General features: G+C 35.0%; 1 protein-coding gene and 2 pseudogenes across 1 annotated transcript in view; 2 read left to right on the plus strand and 1 right to left on the minus strand.

The window, feature by feature from the left end:
- Window positions 1-19,317, plus strand: part of LOC141497370 (clathrin light chain A pseudogene) — a 51,479-nt pseudogene extending 32,162 nt beyond the window's left edge.
- FOXK1 (forkhead box K1) overlaps window positions 1-20,620 on the plus strand; it is a 108,887-nt gene that overhangs the window by 32,789 nt on the left and 55,478 nt on the right.
- LOC141497371 (large ribosomal subunit protein eL18-like) lies at window positions 16,513-17,005 on the minus strand (annotated as a pseudogene).

A 20,620-nucleotide genomic window follows, 5' to 3' on the forward strand; every position in this document is an offset into this window, starting at 1 on the left:
TTCCTTGACTAAGCTGCTGACTTTCATGTTTTTCCTGCATCTCTCTCCTTTCTTTTCCCAGTTTTTCTTCTAACTCCCTCATTTGATTTTCCAAGTCTTTTTTTGAGCTCTGTCATAGCCTGATCCCAGTTTCTGTTTTTCTTGGAGTCTTTAGATGCAGGAGCTTGTGCTTCCTCATCTTCAGACTGTGTATTTTGATCCTTCTTGGGCTCATTTGCAAAATATTTCTCAATGGTCTTCCTCTTGTTTCTTTGTTCATTTTTCCAGCCTAAGCCTGTTTTGGGGGTGCTTCCTGAGCTTTTGGGACACTCCCACAAGGGTTTCAGTGTGTGAGGTTCTGTCCTCCCTCCTGGTCTGTGAATGACCATAAGCACCTCCCTCTGCCACAGGGCCGAGGTGGGGGGGGGCATTGTTCTATGGGGGGGCCTAGACTGGGATCAGGATCTGAATGTGGTCAGAGCTCCAGAGTCCTGTTCCAGGGGCAGAGGACAGAGCTCTGCAGTCTCTCTTCACTCCCTTCCCTCAGCTCAATGGGCTCATGCCCTGGGGGCTCCTGCTTAGAGGCTCCACCTGCTTCTGTTTCAGGGTCTAGGCTGTGGAAAGACCAGGCTGCTGGCTGTGTGCCCTGAGGGCTGGGCTCCACGTGCTCACTCTGGCAAAGGTCCCTAGCTGTTCCCCCACTTTGTGCCGGTGCTCCCTGGGGTGCAGCTCAGGCGACTCCCCCCTTGGCTCTGGGGGGCCACCCCTCTGGCGGGCTGCCCCTTCGGCCCTAGGGAGCAGAGCCTTTCTGCTCTTTTCCAGGTTACCTTGAGTAGGAGAACTGCCTCACTGGGTCCCTTTGTGGGTTCTGTCTCTCCAAAGTTTAGTTAGAGTCCTTAGTTTATGAGTTTTTATCAGAGAGCTCCTAAGACTGGAACCCTTCATGTCGCCATCTTGGCTCTGCCCCCTCCAGTTAAATCTTGAGGACAGTTTCAGTATCTTTTTTTTTTGGAGGGTGTAAGGCAATGGGGCTAAGTGATTTGCCCAAGATCACACAGGTAGGTAATTATTAAGTGTGTGAGTTTAGATTTGAACTCAGGTCCTCCTGACCTCAGGGTGGGTACTCTAGCTGCACCCCCTTCAGTATCTTTTAAAGAAAATTTAGCCCAGCCTGATTAGGGAAGGCCATAGGATATTTCTCCCATTAAACCACGAGCATTTCTTGGTGTCATAACCCTGAAGATCTTCTAGAGGACATTTTACCACTTAAATGATTTGAGGGCTGTTACTGGACAACACTGAATGAAATGATCCCCTGTTGGAGTAGTCAGTTATGGCAGAATCGAGATGAGAAATTCAAAACTTTGCTTTTCTCTTCCTTCCAGAGTACTAAGTCTCAGTCCTAAACAATCTAATCTATATGGTGGATGAGAATGAATTTGTGTAGTTCCTAATGCATCTCCCAATATTAAAAAAAGGGGGATCAGAATCAGCTCTTGAAACATCAGATCCACAAGTATAATGGCATTTAGGGCAGCCACCAGGTGCTCTGTTGCATGTAGTATATTGGAGTGTCAGGAGTTCCCTGATCTTCCCACAGAGGGATCTTTCTTATAAGGGACTGCTTCTTTTATTTCACAGGAGCTGGATACTTTCTAGTAATTCTGGTCACTATAAATGATGCCATTCCTATATGCCCTCCCAGTCCAGTGACTATGACTAGGGAACAAAAAGGGGTACCTTTGGGATCCAGTGGTGGGAAGTCTGCCTTTGCTACAGCCCTTTCAGTCACAGCTCTGCTTTCTTCCTGGTCTCAGTCATTCTTCCATGCCCCTTGTTGACTCCACCTCCCACTGCCATTGCTACTAGAACCAAGCACTACACTCCAGATTTAGAGCATGAAAAATCTCCTAGAGAATAGTTTTAATTCTGTCCCTGGGGCATTATCAGTTTTCTGTTAAAAGAAGAAACTAGTCTAACCTAGCTGGAATGTCACTTTAAGATATTATTCCCACTACAGTGTTCATTCAAACATTGTGAGGAGATAAGAATGTCCTAGAAGGGTCCTTTGACCCTTGGGAAAGGGAGGGTGGACCTGAGGCTGTAGAGGAACGGGCTCTTTCTCAATTAAGGGTTAGCACCCCACTGAGTTAAAAGATTGTGGAAAGGGACTCTCCAGTGAACTTGAACCACTGTGCCCTCCTCTTCCCATGGGATAGAAGTGGTAAGTGATCTCCAGTGAGGAAAAGAAGAGAGGAATAGAAGAACTCTCTCTGGCTTCCTCTTCCTGCTGAATTCTACAATTATTTAAAAGTGGTTATTCAACTTACCTTCTCTACTGAGGAAAAAAAATAGTTGATGGAGGATGCCTAATGACCAGATTGTGGTATGCACAATTTACATTTACTAATAGCACTTTTTTATTGATATATCTATCTTTGACAAAATGTAAGTGGACAAGTCCGGGTCCAAAACTGAATAAAAATGAGATTTGTGTGATTTGGGAAATTACAAAGTTCTTTTAATGACCTCAATTTTTTTTTAATTTTTAAAGATTTTATTTGAGTTTTACAATTTTTCTCCCAATCTTACTTCCTTCCCCCCACCCCACCCCCACGGAAAGCAGTCTGTCAGTCTTTATTTTGTTTCCATGTTGTACATTGATCCAAATTGAGTGTGATGAGAGAGAAATCACATCCTTAAGGAAGAAACAAAAAGTATAAGAGATAACAAGATCAGAAAATAAGATATCTTTTTTTTTTCTAAATTAAAGGGAATAGTTCTTGAAATTTGTTCAAACTCCACGGCTCTTTATCTGGATACAGATGGTATTCTCCATTGCAGACAGTCCAAAATTGTTTCTGGTTGTTGCACTGATGGAGCAAGCAAGTCCATCAAGACTCCATTTTTTTTAAATAAGCATTTATTAAGCACCTAATATTTGCCAGGCACTGTACTAAGTGCTTTATGGATATCTCATTTATTCTCAACAACTCTGGGAAGTAGGCACTTTATCCCCTTTACAGTTGAGGAAACCAAGGCAAACAGTGGTTAACTCAGACAGCTCATAAGTGCCTGGGGCCAGTTTTGACTTCCAAGTAATCCTGAGTCCAAGTCCAGAGCTCTTTCTACTCTACTACCTAAGAAGTTCAATGGTTTAAATAATTGTTCTTTTAATGATTTGTTAAACAATTGTTCTTTTAACTGTTCTGGCCATGAAACATAACAGTCTCTGAAGAGCTGATAATCAGCATCATCCTGAAGAAAATGGAAAAGTGATTGTGACAGGAATTTCAGGAGAAACTGAGTAACAAATGTCATCAAAGAAATGTATGAGTGAAAAAAAAAAGATGCATTGGTCATATTGAGAGAGAAGTGATTGTCTGATAGATGCCTGTGGACAACTGATATCTTCACATCATCATCAGTGGAATGAAAGGAAAAGTCCCTAGAGCACTGGGTATACAGACCCCACCCCCACCCCTGATGGACACTAGTCCAAACCAAATGGACAGATATGGATTAATTGGAATCTGTATTATCAGAGAGAGAGAGAGAGAGAGAGAGAGAGATGAGAACATACAGATGAGAACACAGATCTATTGCAGTTTGTATTTTTAGATTTAACATTCACTCCCAGATTTAGATTTCCTTTCTGATGTGGAATCAGATTCTTTTTCCTTTCTGTCCATTGGCTTCTTCCTTCCTCTACCCTGACAGGCAGTGATGCCTGTGATATAAAGGAATTTCCTTGGGAAGCTATGGAATTTAAAGAGGTGGTAGAATTAGAAAAGTGGTAGCATTGGCTGTTTTGAGGTTGCAATAACAGATCATATTTATAGATTATTTTAAGATTTGTTTACAAAACATTTTTCTTATTATTCTTGTTGGGTACAATGCAAATATTTGCTAACTTCAATAGGGGGATATTGAGGAAATTGAGGTTTATGGAAATTGTGTTCTGACCAAGATCACATAGCTATTAATGATGGATTGCTCTATTGCATCTGTTGTTTTTAAAAGCATCAATAATAGTAATAATCATAACATTTCTGTTGCATCAGGCATTGTGCTAAGGCTTTACAAATTTTATCTCATTTGATCCTTATAACAGGTAGGTAGGTAGGAAGACATAGTATCCCCGTTTTACATTTGAGGAAAATGAGGCCAACAGATTTAAGTGACTTGTTCAGGGTGACACAGCAAATAAGTGCCTGTGTTTGCATTGAATTTATGACATACTGACTCCAAACCCATCTCTCTATCCACTAGGCCATTTAGCTGCTTCTTGGAATGGACTGGGAGAATGTAGTTTTCAGTCTCAGTTTTTGTTTGGCAAATTTCTTTTGAATATTATTGTTAATATCAATCAGAAAATAACCATTTTTTTCCTTTAAATAATGTTATTTAAAGGCTTGCTACTTTCTTGGGAATGGAGGATTGCATCTTGGGAGCACATTTTTTCCTATGGGAAATATCTTCACATTTTATAATGAAACCTAAATGATTTTCTGAAATTGTTCCTAATATCAATAACTGCTCTCTAAAGTGACATAATTAAAATTTTTATTTCTTGGTTTACCTAGCAGTGTTTCCATAGGCTTAAGTTAACTTTTCTGAATTTTTATCTTCCTCATTATAAACTTGAGTTAACAATATCTACCTCATTGGGTTGTTATCATTCTCCAATAAATTGCTCAGGGATCATAGAGATAAAAAAGGGCCTTTGAAGCCCCTAAGTACATCCTTCCTATTTTCCAGATGAGGAAATTGTGACCCAGGGATGTTAAAAATCACTTGCCCAAGGTCACATAGTCAGTAATCTTTAGAGGAGGTATTTGAACCCAGGTCTTGTTTAGTTTTCTCTTCTCCAAAGTAATCCAGGTGGATCCTTTTTTTCCCCTCGAAAAGGAAATATAGTTCCTTATTGGTGATAATAGTTCATTTTAATCATTTTGAGTCTTGATCTTTTTCCTCTAAACCATTAACAAGTGGAAAATCTAATGAATTGACTTTTATGTTGCTTTCTATCTGTTTGGTTGTTAATAGGCACAAAGAATCACAAACCTTGATAATTGTAAAATGAACTTAATTATATCTCTTAAAAACATCTCTCATCCTACAATTCTTGAAAGTCTACTTCAAGGTATGCCTTCTCTTCTCTAAACCTTTGTTAATATACTGCTTAGCATTTAACTGTATTCTGCCTCATTTGCTAATTGTCTTATTATGATTTAGTCCTTAATTATTCACCTAGCTAGAGCTTAATTAATTGTATTAGTTTTTGAGATAATGCCACAAGTTCATGACTCACTCAGTAATTTCTTTGTTCATCCATTTTAAGTTTTATTCAGGGAGCACTTCAAGTTCCAATTTTCTGGAATTTAGTGATTAAGTCTGTATAATCCTTAATGGTTTCATAGACATTGTTATTAATTTTTTTCTTCCCTCCTCTTCCTTGTCACCTTAGCATCCATTTTTTCAGCTTGAAGAGTTGATAAAGTTTTGCTCTTTATATTAAAGACCTGTCATCCACTTTACTTTTTTAAGTTGTCCAGAATAAATTAAGAATTAATGGGATTTTCATTTTTTACTTTTATGGTATTCACAAATTTATAAGACCTTTATTCACTCCCTCATTACTTTTCACCTAAACCATGTGATGATTTAGTTTTCCTACATCCTAATTAGTTTCCCAACAAACTGTCTACCCCTCTCTAATACATCCTCTGTACAACTGCAGCATTGATTTTAAGACAAGTCTGTAATGTATTACCTGTTCAAGATGCCCAGTGGCTTTCTTTTGCCTTTGATAAGATAAAAACTCTTTTGTTTGACATTTGGAGTTCTTTCCAGTTTTGCTCTAGTCTAGCTCTCCAGACTTATTTCATCGTTCTCTTTCTCTCCACATTTCAGCTAAATTGCTTAGTTGTTCCTTCCCAAATACAACATTCTGTTTCCCATCTCTGTGTCTTTGCACACGCTTTCCCCCATCTTTGGAATGCATTCCCTATAGACTTTTTAACTCTTGAAATTCCTCACTCAATAGCAGTTCAGTTCAAGTGCCGCCTCTTTTAACAGGCTTTTCCTGATTCCTTTATGACCCATACTAGAATGTAAGTTTGTGGAGGGTAGGGACTATGATGCTTTTGCATTTTTATCTCCAATGCAAAACTTGCCTATTAGAAATTTGGCTGTCTCTCCAGAACATAGCTGATAACTAGGAAATAAAGAAAAAAAGACCTTTGACCAAAATAATTTCTGAAATTCCATGTACTAAAAGTCACCTCAGGGACTTCACTTAGAGCCAGTTTGTTCTTATTTTACACACAGTTACAACAAACTGGAATATGTTTTTAAGCCTTTGGCAGATTAAAAGCTAAAAGTGAGGAGAGCAGCTGCCACAGAGAGACACCCTTATAGTAGTAAGAAATGACAGCTGACTGCAAAGAGAATACCAAAAAACTATATAAAGCAAAAACAAGCATAGTGTCCTAGGACCATTAATGTGGGAGGAAATGGCTTTACATGCCTCATTAGGCCCTTAAGGTATCACTGCATTAACAGCACAATTTTCCTAATTATAACTCTGAGCTCTCAAGAAATTATATTCATTTTTTTCTACTTAGGAGGGCAGATATAGGGTTTAAGATTTCCATCCAAAAATCACTAAAATGAAAATGATTGTTTTAGGTATTTCGATATGATTTCAACTTTCCAAAAAACTTGACTATCCAAAATGGTTTATTTGGATTGGTTACTCATAGTTTTTCCTATTTTATAATCATGTATATTGGGAAAGATAAACATTTACTGTCATAATGAGCTTGCAGCTTATAAAGAAAAATTCTGATTTTCCTCTTCCTTTTTAAGTTCTGGACCCTTGTTCCATCTGTACTGACTATACAGGTAAACAAGGTCTATCAGATATTTCTACATTATTGCAAAATTTGGACAACAAACATTCTTTATCTAGTTACTCTTTCCTGTGAGGATACACAAGCCATAATCCTTTAAGTGATTTGCATATCTCTTTGAGAGGGTCCTGCTGCATCCTGGGGCTTAGTGCAGTCAACACAATGTCATCTACAAAGGTAGTACCACTTAGACTTGGATCTTGAGCTGGATCACCTTCATAATAGAGCATACATTTTAGTTTTATACTTTGATTAATGTTTATTATCAGCGGATCATTCTACTGCTTTTACTATTGCATTTAGTCATGAAATGCAACTTTCAAAAGAGCTGAAAATGGGTTGCACAAAAGACAGTGGTTAGGTGAATGATGGGTGTAAGCATATAAATCAACAAACAATTCAGAATAAATGTAAAAGATATCAAAAAAGTTATGTGCTAGAATGAGAAAATAAGCTCATCACATATTAAGAAATAGAAGGGATGAGAGGTAGAAAACTAGAGTGTTCCACTGGTAACCTCCTCGTGGTCAAGAGAAGAGCAATTTAGTAGGCTAGAGTGGACTCCTTGTGTGAGATTTAGACTAGAGTTGTAAAAGATGGGCAGGCATGGATGAGCTGTGATGCACTGTTGGAAGAAACTCAGAAATCATGCTGTCATTTATCTTATATGAGTATTGGGGAGGATGCATGCATATGTATTTGTGTGTGTGTATGTGTATATATCATGTTCTGATTGACTAGCAGAAATTCAAATTCTTGATCTAAAAACTTTGGAGGTTAAGTATTAACAAGTAAGAAGAAGCATTGAACTTGAAATTAGCAGACCTTTGTTCAAATTCTGGCACTGCCACTTGTTTGTCTGTGGGTGTTAAGTAACCTTTAAACATTAGTTTCTTCATTTGCAAAATGGTCATCAGAAATTTAGAGCTCCAGGAAATTGAAGATAGCAGAATAAAATAGGAAATGCCATACTCTCCAAATTTCTCCCACAAGCATGATGAAATATCATTTCAAAATGAATTTTAAGTGACAGAAATAATTAAAAGTTGGGGTAAAGCAGTTGTCCTCCTAAGACAGCTTGAGATAACTTTAGGACAGATCTGATCTCTAAGGGTAGAAGTTTGGCTTGAGTGAAGTACAAACCTCTCCAGGTGCTTTTCTGAATCAACAAACAACAAACCCTGGGGAGCAGCTCAATGAGCCCATATCTTCAAGAACTTTAACCTCACAGTCATTGTGGGGATTGGACAGCAGATTTGGGGAAGATGAAGGACCTCTGTTGTAGAGGAACACCAAGCCCCATTTATCCTGACCAGACTCGAGTCCTGGGCTATGACTGTGAGTGAGAAGGAATGAGCACACATCTGGTAAGTATGGTGATAAGAGGACCAGGGATCCTGCTGGCTCTAGGCATTCGAAGGAAAGCAGAGCACCTCCCTAGTTTGTTCTTGGACAGAGGCAAGAGCTGAAGTTTGTAGCTACAGGAGGCACCATAGGGAGCAAGAGCACATCTAGGAGTCCTAGCCATGGTTCAGGGGAAGAGGAGTACCTGAGCTTGGGCTTCCAAGACAGTATATAGAATACAATGATATCAAAAGCTTGAAGCCTGCAGTATCACGTCCACCCCCACACACCTTGAAACTAGAATCTGATGATATTAATAAACTGAAAAAAAATGAGTAAGCAAAGGAAAAAGAACATGTTCATAGACAGCTACTGTGGGAATAGAGAAAATCTGGGTTCACACCCAGAAAAAAGATAGTGATTTAAAAAGTCACTCTTCAAAGAAAAATGTCAAATGGTCACAAGTCCAGAAAGAATTCAACCAACGGAAAAAGAGATATTAACTAGAATGAGAGAGGAAGAAGCTAATGACATTATAAAACATGAAATAATAAAATCAAAAGAATGAAAAATCCGAAGAGAATTTGAAACATCTCATTAGTTGAGTTTATCATGTTTCAACTGAGGGTAAACAAAAGCAGGGGTAGCAGTCCTGAGTTCAGACAAAGTAAAAGCTAAAATTGAAAGAGACAAACAGGAAAACTACATTAAGATAAAAGGTAACCATAGAAAATGAAGCAATAGTAATACATACCGAATGCTCTAGTATCTAAACTTTTAAAGGAATAATTACATGAATTACAGGTAGAAATAGTAGTAATACTATAATAGTGGTGAACCTTTTCTCAGAATTAGGTAAATCTCACATAAAAAATTAAGAAGTTAAGGAGATGAATTGAATCTTAAGGTAAGCTATGATTGATGTCTAGAGAGAATTGAATGGGAATTGAAAGGAATACTTTTTTTTTTCTCAGCAATATATGGTTCCTTTACAAAAAATTCATCATACATTAGGACATAAAACTTTTTTTTTTTTAGGTTTTTGCAAGGCAAATGGGGTTAAGGTCCAAGGCCACACAACTAGGTAATTATTAAGTGTCTGAGGCTGGATTTGAATTCAGGTACTCCTGACTCCAGGGCCAGGGCTCTATCCACTGCTCCACCTTAGTCACCCCCAACATAAAAATTTTTAAGTTAAATCCCAAAAAATCAAATGCATCCTTTTCAGATCACAATGCAATAAACATTATATTTAATAAGAGATCTTGAAAACGTAGATTAAAAACCAATTGAAGCTTAAACAACCTAATCTTAAAGAATGAATGGGTTAAAGAACAAATCATAGAAATACCCAATAATTTCATTAAAGAGAATGAAAATACTTTGACTATATCAAAACCTATGGAATATAGCAAAAGCAGTGATCAGAGGACAATTTATCTCTAAATGCTTACATCATAAAATAGAGAATAGCAGACCATTCAAACAGATTTACAATTTTAAAAAACAGAAAAAGAACCAATTTTAAAACCCTCAACAAATTGAAAATCTTAAAAATTGAAAGTGATAAAATTGAGTAAGAAAATAATTGAATTTATAAGTAGAAATAGGAGTTTTTATGAAAAAAATAAAATAAATAGTTGCTTCATTTGATTTTTTTAATTGAAATTTTATTTTTTCATCCTTCATTTCCGTATTTATGAATTACACATTTTTCTACCACACTTTTTTCCCTCCTCCCTCTCAATGGCAGTGGACAGAATGATAAATGTTATATCTGTATATTTGTGTTTAATATATTTACATATTAGTTGTTTTGTGAAAGCGGAATTAGAACTAAGGGGAAGAGAAAAAAACATGCAAAAGGAAGGAAAAAATAAGAGAAGTTTTTAAAAAGTGAAAATAGTATGCATTCAGATTCTGTGGTTTCTTTTTCTGTGGATTTGGTTGGCATTGTCCATAACAGGTCTCTCAGGGTTGTCTTTGATCTCTGAATTGCTGAGAGGAGTTGCATCCATCATAGTTGATCATCTTACAGTGTTGTTATTGTGTACAGCCAATATTCTCTTGGTTCTTTTCCCTTTTCTCGCCATCAGTTCATGTAATTCTTTCCATACTTCTCTAAAGTCCAACCACTCATAGTTTTTTATGGAACAGTAGTACTCCATAATATTCATTAACCATAAGTTGTTCAGCCAATCCCCAATTGATAGGCATCCTTTCAATTTCTTTGCCACTATAAAAACAGCTGCTACAGATATTTTTAAAACGTGAGATTTTTCTCATTTTTTTATGATTTCTTTTAGATATAGGCCTAGATTTGGTATTGCTCGATCAAAGGGTATGATCAATTTATTGTTCTTTGGGTACCGGTCTGGAGTTTAATATGATTTTTTTTTCAAGAGAAGAAAACTAAATTGCTACTATTAAAAATGAAAATAGTGAACATATCACTAATAAAGGTAAAGTCAATGCAATTACAAGGTTTGCTCAGTTTTATGCCAATAAATTTAACAACTTAATTAAAAATATTTAAAGAAATATAAACTGCCTTAATAGAAGTAGAAATAGAATATCTAAACAAGCCTACTTTAGTAAAGAAAATCAAATAGGTCATAAATGAACTTCCTTAGAAAAAAACCACCAGGACCAGATGGATTTACAAGTGAGTTCTACTAAACATTTAAAAATCAACTGATTACAAAATTAAATATAATAGGCAAGGAAAGAATCCTACCAAATGCCTTTATATGAAACAAATATGGTACTGAAAGAGCAAAAGCAGAGGAAGAAAACTAAAGACTGATTTCATTAAGGAATATGAATGTAAAATACCTAAATAAAATGCTAACTAGAAGACTACAACAACATATTAGAAAGGTTATACATTATGATGTATAAATGGGATTTATACCAGTAGTGCAGGGATGGTTTAGCAAAAGGAAAACTACTAAAATCATGATTATATCAATAGATATAGAAAAAAATTATAAAATAAAACATTCATTTCTATTAAAAAAGACTGGAAAGCATAGATATAAGGAATTTTTTCCTTAAAATTATATGAAACAGTTACCTAAAATCACCAGTAAGCATTATTTGAACTGGAAATAAATTATAAATCTTCTTAATTTCAGGAGTGAAACAAAGTTGTCCATTATCACCAATATTATTCAGTATTGTATTAGAATTGTAGCAATAGTATAAAAGAAGAATAAGAAAGAATTGAAATGGGTGATGAAGTAGTAAAACTTTTCTTTTTATAAAAAAAAACTTTCTTTTTGCAGACATAGTAATATGATGTTATACTTGGAAAATCCTAAAGATTCAATTGGAAAGTTAGTGGGAAAAATTAATAATTTTCACAGTTACAAAATGTAAAATATATCTGCATAAATCATTAGCATTTCTTTATATCACCAATAATACCCTTCAAGCAGAAATGAGACATCCCATTTAAAATAATTGTAACAGTATAAATTACCTGAGAGTATATGTATACTAAAACAAACACAGGAATTACATGAACGTAATTATAAAAATTTGTTATAAAAAGTCAGATTTTAAATAATTAGATATTTATGAGAAGACAAAGCAAACATAATAAAAATAAGCATTTTACCTAATCTATTTTTCAATGCTATCCTAATTAAATTACCAAAAAATTATTTTACTCAAGAGGAAAAATAACAAAATTCATTTGGGAAAAACAGGTCAAGAAAGAATATCAAAGAAATTAATAAAAAATTGTCTTAAACTTAAATGGCAACAGTTATCAAAATTTTCTAGTACTGGTTAAGAAATGGAAAGTTGAATAGAACAGAACAGATATACATTACACAATAGCAAATGATTATGGTAACCTTGTGTTTGACAAATTTTAAGATTTAAGTTTTTGGGATAAGAATTCATTATTTAGAAAAAATGGTTGAGAATGATAAAAAGAAGTCTCATAGAAATTGGGCATAGTTAAGTGGATAGAGCACCAGCCTAGGAGTCAGGAGGACCTGAATTCAAATTCGGCCTCAGACACTTAATGCCTAGCTGTATGACCTTGGGCAGTCACTTAACCCCCATTGCTTTAAATAAAATTTAAAGAAAAAGAAATTGGGCATAAACCAAGGTCTTACCATTTGTCAAGATAATGCTTGTCCTTCATTTTCTTTTTTTTTTTTCTTGCAAGGCAATGGGGTTAAGTGGCTTGCCCAAGGCCACACAGCTAGGTGATTATTAAGTGTCTGAGGTCAGATTTGAACTCAGGTCCTCCTGGCTCCAGGCCCGGTGCTCTATCCACTGCATCACCTCACTGCCCCCTGTCCTTCATTTTTGAAGAAGACCATGATATCAAGGATGTGGCACCATGATAGACATAAGAATTGGATTTGAGTGGGGTGTGGTGGGAGGCTGTGCTAAATCTCCAGCCTCACTTTCTCCTCCAGAGCTATCTGGGTCCAGTGGCCAAATATAATCAGGACAACTGGAGATAACCCTGGATGCAAGGCAAACAAGATTAAGTGACTTGTCCAAGGTCACACAGCTAGTAAGTAGCAAGGCTAGATACAAACTCCTGTCTTCCTGAATCCAAGGCCACTTAGAGTGAACAGAATGAGAACAATATATGCAAAGGCAGAAACTTTGTAAATAAAAACAAATTTGAAATATTTAACTGTTTCTAGAGAACTCATGATAAGGAGTGCTAATAGTGATACCTTCAAAAGAGAGCAATTGAAACATTTTTAAAAATACATGGAGGTAAACAATGATGTTAGAAGGAAACACAGACAAGCAGGACAATTTTGAAAGGGGTGTGTGTGTGTTTTCATGTGCACATACACATATACTTAATTTTTTTTATAGATAGCTGTGTATGAAATGGAGATATGGTTTCAAATAGAATCATGTGTTTTTTGGGCATGGAAATACTCTTTTAGTGTTCAGGTTAGAATTTTTTAAAATAACATAAATATTAGAGAAATCTTGCAGTTTTCTTTTATAATGTCTTGAAATGTGGAAGCAAGCTTTTTTTTAACTTCATAATTTTCAAATAGTTTGATGATTCTTTGATTATCCTGTTAACTGTTTTTGATATTATATTCCCTTACACTTTATTTTTTTATTAAATCTTTTGACATTTTTCATATTTCATGTCTCATTGAGATATTATTTTCCATTATTTTTTGATTCATTGTAATTTTGAGGGCATTCAATTTTGGGCTAAGGTTTAACCACATCTGTTTTAAGTTATTAATTCTTCTTGCCATTTTTTCTCTTCATTTCCTTCATTTTGTACTAATTTCTTTTGGGTATTCTTGCAATACTTGCAATGAAGATGTTGTTTTCTTTGAGACTTGGACTTGGGTAATTAATCTCTTCTTGTGGATTTGAAACCACCTGGACATCTCTCAAACATATTTTTTTCATTATATTTTGTATCTTCTTCTCTTGTATCTTTAGCCTTAATTTCTAGAATGGGGTCATTCTCACCCTCAAAGGTAGTCCTGCATAGGGCTTTATACTGGGCCAACCTATTTCCTGCTGTGGGAACTCATTGTTTTTCACTTAAGTTTCCAAGTACTCTGGCTGTCTCTGATCAGGGGTTCTAAAGGATTCTGGCAGGCTTTTTGTGCAGACCTGGACTTTGATGAAGGAGTTTATAATTTATTTTTTTAATTAGATGTGTATTCCACCCTAAATAGCTTTTGAACTGGTGATTAAAAAAAATTAAGTGACAAGTGACTTGAAATGTTAGTTTTATGATAGTTTGGATAAAGTTCTTTCTAAATGATTCCTTTTTTTTTCCCCCGTCAGTGAATTGAAACTGACTTTCCTAGAAAGCTTAATGATATCTTCAGCTGCCTCTCTACTTTCTAACTTTTAAATCGGAAAAGTTGTGTGGTCGGTATAAATAGAGTTAAGTAGGGCAAATCCAAGGTGGTAAGACATAAAATTTGTTGGTGAATGGTTGACTTCTCAGTGTAGGCAAAGACAGTTCTGGACAACTATTACTGATTTCCACAGAAATACTAAGAAGGAAAACCAAAAAATTCCTTCTTCCTCTAAATCCATAAAACTTTGACTTATTAGGGAGCATATTTTTGTCTTGTAATTAGACAAGTTCTTTACTGGACCTAATGTCATTGAAGGGCCATTAGATCTAATGTCACTAAAGGGTCAATCATCACACTTAATTATTTATGTATTTATTTGTCATAATTATAAATATTCATATGAGTAAAATTTCATCACCCCTCCAAGTAAATTAGCAGTTTTCTCACTTAGTAGCTTGATACCTATATGATGATACATTTCTTATCCCTCTGTCTTTGCACTTACTGCCCCCCATTCCTGGTATGACAACCCCCACTCAACTCAGCCTTTTGGGATCCCTAGTTTAATAATTCAAGTGTCAATATATCAATGATGATAGGAAATAAAGAATTGTCTAGGTAGATAATGAAACAGTAGATAGATAAATGGAACCTTCTAATTTCAAAACAATAATGCTGCCTTTCCTTTCATGTTGCAATAATTTTATGTCTGCTTTTTGGAGGAGGGGGGGAGCAAAATAATTTTAGGCCACAGAGATTAATATTATTTACATGTTTGTGGAAAGGAAAGAGTTTTTAAGACTTTGAGGACATTTGTGGATGAATGTACATAGAGGGAAATGCTTGAAAAGAATTTGGCTAGCTCAATCTTTGAGAGAAAATTCAGAGAAAGTAGTGATTAAATAGGCCTATCAGATGGAATAGAAAGAGTATAATTTACATAACAATTAAACTAGTTTAGTGTTCTAGCAACAGTACTAAAACCTTATTTCTCTAGGAGATTATTCAGTGTTATTAATCTGTTTTATGATCTAGTTTCCCCAAATGAATAATTTCTCTTACAGGATTTTAAAATATTTTTATGCAGTTAGATGTCTCCTTTGCTAAGGAGACAGTTTCAGAAGCAGTCTATGAATATTTTTGTTATCAGTTAAAGAAAACATTTAGGAACATATTCTCCACATTTTATTTGTAAAACCTTAGTCTTATTTTCCAGTTTCTCTCAAGGTGGACATAGTTGAGATTCTCATCAGCAATCACTTGAACATTCTTTCTTCTGTAGAACACTTTCACTGCAGAACAGTGAGAATGAGGACTTTCCTTTTTTGCTTTTTGAGGAATGTCCTCATTTAGGATTTAAAACCAAACAAATATTTGTCAATACTCTTGGTGATCCCAATTCGTTTGGTTTGGTTTTCCATAATATGACATTAAAATATGTATATAACTTCTCTCTTTGAAATCTGTATATTTAAAGTCTTACTTGACCATGTGTCCTCCAAGGTGATTTTGGTAGTTTGTTATGGCATGTTGAATGGGAGTGGGTGACTAGTTGAACAAAATATAAATTAGCAGAGAATTAAAAGAGCAAATTATTTAAGGTGGTAAAAACTTATAAACATTTGGAATATGCAAAAGTGGAACATTGTAATTCTATACACTGAAGTTGGGTTTTGGGAGAGCATAGTGCTATCCACAATGATCATTAAAAAAATTCTGAATTTTAACTTAATTCATTAGTACTTATATAGTTTTTAAAAATTGATACTACACTAAACCCAGAAATGAGGAGGAAGCAATTGTGTTGTATCACATTGGGAAAATTGGAAGGTGCTTATTTTGAGGATCTGAACCCAAACACTGCTGCAAAAAAATTTTTTTCTTTTGATAGTGATGCTTTTTTGGATATGCTCTGTATTTGTGAATTACTGAACACTGTGATCTCTGAAGTCATAACTTTCAAGTGATCCAAAGAATGGTGGAAATCTGTAATAGTTATAAGCAAGCTGTTGCACATTACCAACTATGACCTTTATAAGACGCATCATGGTATAGTATATAGAGTGCCAGACATGGGATTATAAGAATTTGGATTCATGGTCTACATTCTAGTATTTACTTGCTTTGTGACCATGGACAAATAATTTAACCTCTCTGAACTTCAGACAACTCTTTAGGAGTTCATAACCTTTTTTTGTGTCACAGATTTCTTGGGAATCTCTTGAAGCCTATGGATCCCTTTTCAGAAATAAATAAATAAATATATATATATATATATATATATAATATTACATTATATTACAATATATTACAATATATTATATTATATTATATTATATTATATTATATTATATTATATTATATTATACAAAAGTCCTTAAGATAACAAGGAAGAAGGAAGTTAGTTTCTATAGCTTCAGTTGGCATGGCTGCCCTTGAGACTTTCAGCCCTTGGATCAGACATATAGTTTGGTGTGCCTGTGGGGAGTGTTGGGTTGCTTCCCAAAATGCCTGTACATGTGGTGATCTTTCTGAGAATCAGACAGTACCCTGATCCTTGGGTAAACTCATGGCCAGCTAGTCAAAGATAAGAATCTTCCTTCCAACTTTCAGGACGTGATTCCAGGCATTGCTAATAACATGAAGGGTACACACTTTCATCTTGGGGACATCCTGGAGCTTCACATCATCTATTATAATCTCAACAACTACAGCTGTTTTATTTTCCCTACAGGGCATCTTCATTTTCCTGATTAAAATTGAGACAGGGATGACCATTTTGTCCTGCTCATGAACAGACTTTTCAAGACAACCTTGACAAAGTTCAGTTAGTTCTTCTGACCAGGAACCGGTACAGCTTCACCAGAAGCTACATCTCCTGGCTCTTAGGCTACTTGTGGACTTTCAGTTCTTATTGTGCCAGATGGTCACTGCCATATTGGCACCCTTCCTTCTGAACACCAGCCCAACCAGGAAAGTCATAATGTTTTTTGTTTTGTTTGAATTTAATTTAATTATTTTTATTTTATTTATTACATGCAAAGGTAGTTTACAACATTCATCCATTTGCAAGTTTATGAGTTCCACAATTTTTTTACCACCCTACCTTCCCACCTTCCTCTCCATGGTGGCAAATTGATGGGTATATAGTAGTATCTTTTGTGTAACTGGTATGGAATGGATGTTGGCAATCATTCAAAATTATGATTCCTGTTCTGGGGTTAAAAAATGGTGAGATGACTGTGAAAAAAGAGTTTCTTTCATTTTATGAAAGTAGGGTTGGGTATAGGGTTATGATAGATACAATAATATTAAAGTTATCTTCTGGAAGTTTAAGGATCTCTGTTATATCAGTTTGGACATCAGTCTATTATCCAAGGCAATGCAGCAGAATCAATGCCAACTTTTTACAATTCAGAGTACTATATGATCTTAAATTGATTAATACAGCAATATGGTTTTAGGAGAATTTAATTTTGATAAAATTGTGGGGTAATGAATTGTTACTTTAAAAAGTTCTTTTTTAACCTGACAGTTGAACAGCTAATTCACTAATAAAATATTTTAGAATGGTTAACATGCTTGTGGTTTTTCTTGCTTTAGTTCTTTGCCATTTGAATTATATCTCTGATTCTTAACGGAAAAAATTATTCTTTTTTGGTGTTCAGCAAAAAGAAAAAAGTCTTTTTACTTAAGCTGTGATGTTTAGTTTGTAGCAGTCCTTTATTGCTCTATTCCCTAATTCTGGTTCATATAAAAACTTAGGGAAAAAATTTTTTACCTTAATTTAAAATTTCAGTTGATCCTGTCACTTCTGATTCTGCCTGCTTAATTTAATTCAATTTTTAAAGTGCATCTTTTTTGTACTCATTGCCCCAAAGGAATGGACTTTTACAACATCTAAATATCATTCTTGATGAATTGATATTTGTATATTTGAGTTAGATTTAGCAAATTTTGCCAATAGTTAATTTAGAAGTTTGTTTTATGTTCACAGTAACACAATTACTATTACTTTAAAGAAGCTATTGCTGTCATTTATATTCATCTGCCATGAGCAGGTTTCTGAAATGAGTGCAACCAATATGCCTTAAGGTTTCTAAGAGGAAGGGAGGAAGGGAATAAATATTTATATGGTATCTATTTGCCAGACATTGTGCTTAGTATTTTATGAATATCATCTCATCTGATTGTCAAAGCAACCCTTTTGAGGTGGTGCTGTTATCCTCCCCATTTTATAATTGATTTATCTAGGGCCATACACCTAGTAAATGTTTGAGGATGGATTAGAATTCATTCTTCCTTACTCCAGGCTCAACAGTTTATCCATTGAGCCACCAAAATATAGTGTGTCTTTAATAGAGTATTATTTTTTTTTTTAGGTTTTTTCAAGGCAAATGGGGTTAAGTGGCTTGCCCAAGGCCACACAGCTAGTGTGTGTCTGAGTGTCTGAGACTGGATTTGAACCCAGGTACTCCTGACTCCAGGGCCAGTGCTTTATCCACTGCGCCACCTAGCTGCCCCAATAGAGTATTATTATTTGATGATGGTTTTGCAGACAGCTACTTCCTTTTAATAGGAATTGAATTGACCTCATAGATTTCCACAGTATTCATATTGCTGTTCCTTTGATCTAAGAGGGCAAATGACCAAAGGGTAAGTGAACTTGGAGTTCTTAAGTTCTTAAGTCTTGTTTTTTGCTTAAAAATTACTAAAGGTTTATTGGAAAATAACTTCTGGTTGGATAGTTCTTATTTTGTTATATAAACCTTTTAGTTATTACTTGTGCTATCATCACTGCTTCTTGTCATCGCTTGAATCCTTCCTTAGTTCCACACAAGGTTCTTAGAACCATGTGTCATCAGTCAACAAATATTTCTTTAGCAGCACTTGTGTATAGTGCACCCTGAGACTTGATATGATAAAGTATAAAATAAGATTATGTTCTTGAGGAAATTTAGAGCTTATCGGGGAGACAAAACATGAAAGTTAAATAAAACTTAAGGAATTCAACAGTTTTAGGGTAGTAATATGAGAAATATAACAAAATTTATGATTGACTCCCAAAAGTCTGAGACACACAGTATTTGCTAAGAGATCAGAGAAGGAAGCAATCACTCAGCTGGTGATAGAATGGATTGAAAAGTTTTCATGAAAACTCAGTTCAAAAAAAAAAGTCATAGATAAAATTTTGTTATTCAGAAATAGTTTGTGTCGGAAACAAAGTAAAGACTGACAGATTGCTTTCCGTGGAGGGGGTGGGGGAGGGAAGTAAGATGGGGGGGGGACTGTAAAACTCAAATAATATCTTTAATAAAAATAAATTTTAAAAAAAGAAATAGTTTGTGTGACTTAAATGGTGGGCTAAATTCTGTTTCTATGTCTGGTTAAGCTTGTACGTTACCAGGAATGTGCAGTACTGTATTTGAAGTGATTTTCTTTAGTGTTTTTACTTCTTCCTTTATAAATATGCAGTCTGACCAAAATGTAAATGACTATGCAATAAATGCTGTAAATTATTGTCTACATATATTGTATTATTATGTAATAATACATACTTTACATATATGATTTACATGTATTGTATTATTACATAATATATACTTTACATTAAGTGTCTGAGACCAGATTTGAACCCAGGTACTCCTGACTCCAGGGCTGGTGCTTTATCCACTGAGCCACCTAGCCGCCCCAGTCTTTTTTTCTTTAAGAAATTACATGTTAGAGCAGTTAAGTGATACAGTAGATAGAACATCGACCCTGGAGTCAGGAAGACCTGAGTTCAAATTTGACCTCAGACACTTAACCCCATTGCCTTGCAAAAACCAAAAAAAGGAAAAGAAATTACATGTTTTCTTAAATCTGTTTATAATTGACAAAATCAAAGGTAACATTCTGTGTTGTTGGTTTTTCTCAAAGAGGACCAGTAACATCATTAGCGTGATTTGTTAACTTGCAAGTGAATTGGATTTAAGTGAGGTGGAGCTGTGCAGTCACCAGCCTTACTCTTGCCTCTAGAGGCAACTGAAGTACATTAGTGACAAGATATGTCAAGATTTGACTATAATGATAATCGTTGAAAGGGTGTTACCTCAATACACTGTGTTTCCTTTATTAAAATCATTTTGAAAATAATTGTTATTCAAATAATTATGTTTATCAAAAATAATTTGATTGGACTATACATCAACTACCTGGCTCCCTATTTTGTAGTTCTAGAATTTTTTTTTACCTTTTTACCTTACTTATCTGTTACTTGCACAAACTTGTAGCAGATGACATTTATCCCTGTTTATATTTCTGTGTGCATTCAAAGTCATTTATGATTAAACACTGCTCAAATAGGCAGGATAAGATTTATTGATATAAAGGAAGGTTAGTATGGATGGAGCACTAGAGGGTCATTTTGCTGCTCTGTTTATTTCCAGTTGACAAGAGATGACATTTATTTTAAAATTGTGTTCATGTTTCTGTAACTACTACAGAACTTGAAACAGGATTTCATTGGAAAAATATGACAGGAAAGGGGATAATGACTAATAATGCTGACGT

Source organism: Macrotis lagotis, chromosome X, assembly GCF_037893015.1.
Source record: "Macrotis lagotis isolate mMagLag1 chromosome X, bilby.v1.9.chrom.fasta, whole genome shotgun sequence".
In the NCBI taxonomy this organism is placed as follows: Eukaryota; Metazoa; Chordata; class Mammalia; order Peramelemorphia; family Peramelidae; genus Macrotis; species Macrotis lagotis.